Raw genomic sequence first — 4,568 nt, 5'->3', positions numbered from 1 at the left:
AAAAAAAAAAAAAAAGTGGTAAATAAGTCTTACGGACACCAAGTCTAGGACGTGCAAATAAGCATACTTGAGCTGTTGGTAGTTAGGCATATTATTTTCTACTATTGCTAGGAATTGCCATTTCTTACCACTCTCTCAAAACCAGCAGGTGGCTTTGGGGAGTTTGCCTTCTGTCCCAGTTTGGTTACGCACATCTTGGAGAATTGTTTTTGATAGCAATCTATCTTTCAGCCTATCTACATTAAACCTACCTCCCTGTTGACCTACTTTCATCCTCAGTTGGGGTGTGGTGCTTTTAAGATATGTCCATAAATTATTTGCTACTGCTCCACTGGGGTAGAGGTATGTGTAATTCCTCTCTCCTTGAGTGCAGGCTGAGCTTAGTGGCTTGCTTCTAAAGACTAGGATAAGAAGTGATGGTGTGTCCTTTCCAAGACTATGTCTTAAAAGGCACTGCAGCTTTCTCCTGGCCCTGCCCCACGATCTCTGGGATCAGCTGCTCAGGGAGAAGCCAGGTGCCCTATGCAGAGACCCACATGGGAAGAAACTGAGGCATCCTGCCAACGGCCACAAAAAGAGAACTTGGAAGTGGTATCTCCAGCTCCAGCTGACTGCAGCCCCTGCTCACATCTTGACTGTAACTTCATAATACCCTGGGCCAGAACCATCATGTTAAACTACTCCCAAATTCTTAACCCACAGAAACTGACACATAACGTTTACTATTTTAACATACTAAATTTAGGGTAATTTGTTACACAGCAACAGATAACTAATACAGGTGGAAGGACAAAACTCTTGGCTTGGAAGCCCAGCACCTAGAAAGTCAGCTTCTCTGTATCTGTGCCCTTGAAAATGCTGTACCTATTTAAACAGCATGTGAGAACTGCTGAACTCAATAAACCACACTATAAAGAAGGCAGAACCATGACAATGCATGTCTGTTGTTGGAATTTGAAGGAAAGTCACTTCTCATTAAGATCAATTGTCCCCACAAGTATAGAAGCATAGGTTCCTCGTAAAAAGAAAACCACAAATGGGAACTAAGATGTTAAGAGCTGTCTCAGTCAAAGTGGTAACTTGAGTATTCCTTCCCTCTAAAAAACCCAGGACATATTCATTAAGGGTTTCATCTGTGAGGTTCCCTCCAAACATGCAGAGGCAAACCACCCAATGGACTCTGGCCTGTTCTAAAAATAATTCTATGAGGCATGACACAAAGGTATCATCTATTGGAAGTTTATCTCATACCTTGTGAAATTATTTTTTAAATGCCAACTTACGGAGGTCAAAGACTGTCTAGTAGTGGTGGCCTCTGGGGAAGAACTGCACCAAGCCTTAAGGAGGTCCTTGCAGAGAAGGGTAAGGGATTGAACAGCTGCCGCATTATACAGCTGACACTCCCAAGAAATACTAAAAACATGCCTTCTGATTAGGGGGTCACATGCAGAAGCTCCCAAAGACGGCAAGAAAAACGAAAATGGCATCTTGATACTACTAAAGCTCATGCTTTAAATCCATTCCCCACCATTTAGTGAGGAAGCCAAGTTTTCACACATAGCAATAAAGATCAAGAAGAGTTCACTCTTCTGCTCACTGACGGACTGACTGACTAGCTGCTAGTTGGGTCAAATTCCACAGGATGCCAAGGCCAGTGTATGAAGAACGAAAAGCTTCATTCCCAAAGAATCAGGCTCCCCAGGGTGCAAAGAGGTCCTGAGCATGCTTCTTATGTAAATTACAGCGCAACTTAGGTTTTTCCAAGAATATGTAAAATGAGACTTGGAGTTTAATTAAACAGAACAGGGATACATTAAACAAACAAACAAAAAATACTTTTCTGATTATCAATTTTTTTGAGACTCAAAGCATCCCCAAAACATTGGAGATCCAGCTTATTCCTGAGACATCAACCATCACAAAAGATTTTCACTCTGAACTATTCACATTTTTGTAGCAGAAAACAGAACAAAGTTCTGCAGACATCATTCCTCTCTTCTTTCTAAAATGTATTCACAAACAGGGTCTTTTCATAGTTCAAAAGAAAAACAGGTTTCTTTCTTGGCCAAATGGCTGTTACTCTCACCCTGGGATCTGATTTTTTAATAAAAAGTTCAGGGCACCAAATCCAACCAGAAATTCCCAGGACACCAGTGGCTACTTAACTATAAGGGGATGGATGCTTTAGTCTTTCTATGAGGGGAATCATTCTCCTGGGATTATTATGCTGCTCAATAGTTCCAGGAGAGGTAGGTGGGAAGGAGGGTGAATGCAAAAGCTAAAGGGTCAGAGAAAAGAATGAGGCTTTCATGAACAACCCATAGCAAGGCAGAATGGTCCAGTTTTACAAACCACCCACTACAAACTCCAAACATGCACACTCAAAACTAGAGGGGAAAGGACAGAGCTCCTGGGGGACTAGGGGAGACAAAAGATGGTGACATAGAACAGCAGACTCGCCTATGAACATTTCTCATCTTCCTAACACTGGAAGATGTTTAATTAAAAAGTTGCTGTTCAAAATTGTACTGAAAACATATCTAAAAATAGGTCTGTAGTCATCTTAAAAATAAAAGGTCACTTCTCAGATAAGAGGAGTGACAGATATTCTCAGATACCAACACTTGAGGTATCTTTGATGTAAATTTGAAATGGCCTGGTAGAGAGAAAGGAAGGAAAGGAAGGAGAGAGGAAGACAGCGAGGAAGGTAGGGAGAGAAATTCAGAGTACAACAGGAAAGGCAAGAAAACTGGGAGGAACACATTTTTTAAGCCCATGCTTATCTATCCCAATAGCCAAACAAAGCAGATCCACAAAGGAAAAAATGCAGTTCTTTTCTAAGAACATTCTGAAAATCAACTTCAAACTCAAAACATAAGAAACTGCAATCTAAGAACAACTATCACAATGCTCACTGGACTTAAAAATGACGACTGAGACCGGGTACTCAAATGGGTCAACGTTCTTCAGAGGTCATTCTTAGGCATTATCTGACAGAATATTATGATCAGGCTTTACCCACCAAGTGGAGGCTAAAGTGCCTCTATTACTTGGTATGGACCTGCTTTAGGAGCAGACAAAATCACTTCGCTTTCTTAAAGTACAAGAGGACTCTGCCAGCAACAAGATGCAAGCAGGGAAGAGTGGCAGAAGAAGAGCAAAAGTGGTTACCAAGGGCTCTCTTCTGATGTACAGAGTTAAAAATATCTGCACAAATACACTAAGTAAAAGAATGGGAAGATGAACTATAATACCAAAGACAGAAGACATTCCTCCCAGAGGAAAGAAAGAAAGTGGACCTCAAAACAGTGTCACAGGGTAATGCTACCAGAGTTGCACAAGCTGTGCTCTGTCCCGAGGGACAAATACCTCAAGGTAAAAGGGAAAGCAGCTCTCTTTTTTATCATTTCCCCCTGCTGGTTGTAAAGATCCCAGGCCCAGACTCTTGCAACACTGAACCATAGGTGGGATACATGGAGGAGAGACAGAGGGTAAGGAACGTGAATGGTGTTAGGCCCATCAAGCCTCTGTATCCCTTCCTAGACAGGCAGTTATTGGTAGGTTGAGATTCAATGTGGGACAAAATTACAGGGTAGGAGGGTGGCTCTCAATAAAAAAACAACTAGGAAAATCAGAGTTGAACTGTTGTCCTCTAAGGGCTGCTTAGCTCTACAGAAACACAGCCTTCAATCTAACCTGTTTAACTGGGAAGGGGAACAGGAAAGAGGGAGAAGAAATGGTCAGATGAAGCTCATCTTCCCACCATTTGGCACCCAGAGGAAGAGAGGGAGGTGGAGACTCTAATGGGGACTGCTGGTATTGCCTCTTCTGTCTTTTCACGGTTGATCCTATTGGCCAAATCAGGTGCACACAAGTATCAGTGTTGCTTTTCTTCTAATCCTTGCAGGGGAGTCAGATGTCCATCTCGAACTGAGCATCATCCCCTAGTTAGGACAAATAAAATGAAGAGTTTAGCACATACGCAAAAAAGCACAACAGTTTTAACTGTCATTCCCTCTATCTGAGAGACAAAAAATAATTCAAACCGTCCCACTCTCTGCTGCCTTGAAACAATTACTCTGCTTTGCTTTGGCTGGTCTTAATCTGAAAAAGAAGAATGGCAGTTCCACTGCCCATGGGGGGAAGCTTTGGGGAAAAGGACACAAGTGAAAACATCCCCAGTGTCTCTTTGTCTTCAGGTTGAATAAACAGCAGCTCCTGGGGAGCTCTTTGCTGTCTCTCAGGGGAGCACATTGTTCTGGAGGCTTTGGACTTTGGCCCTGCTCCAAACTGACACTTTGTCCATTAAAAAACTCATCTGAAATATCACAAAGCAGAATGCTGGCCCACATCTAGGGGTCACTAAGTACAGTCCCTGAGGAGTATTTCAGGAGTTGGCCACTCCTACCTCACCATTCTGCTTCTACAGAGATAAAGAATAAAAGAATGTTTTGGAGGAGGGGTAATTTAGGTAAATCTTAAAGGCAGTTCTGGAAAATAGAGGAAATAAACCACACTGCTTTTCCTCATACTATAAAAAAGAAATTCATATAAGAAACAAGGTCGGC

General features: G+C 42.2%; 1 long non-coding RNA gene across 1 annotated transcript in view; it reads right to left on the bottom strand.

Annotated features, from left to right (window-relative positions):
• Positions 1-1,750: 1,750 nt before the first annotated feature.
• Positions 1,751-4,568, bottom strand: part of LOC105501472 — a 4,806-nt gene continuing 1,988 nt past the window's right edge. The window contains exon 2 of the long non-coding RNA XR_001000193.1: positions 1,751-3,944. This is a non-coding gene — a long non-coding RNA (uncharacterized LOC105501472). The remainder of the gene's footprint in view (positions 3,945-4,568) is intronic.

Source organism: Colobus angolensis, unplaced genomic scaffold, assembly GCF_000951035.1.
Source record: "Colobus angolensis palliatus isolate OR3802 unplaced genomic scaffold, Cang.pa_1.0 Scaffold12, whole genome shotgun sequence".
Classification (NCBI taxonomy): domain Eukaryota; kingdom Metazoa; phylum Chordata; class Mammalia; order Primates; family Cercopithecidae; genus Colobus; species Colobus angolensis.
The sequence above is the reverse complement of the archived record's forward strand: the minus strand, read 5'-3'. Positions and strand labels throughout refer to the sequence as shown.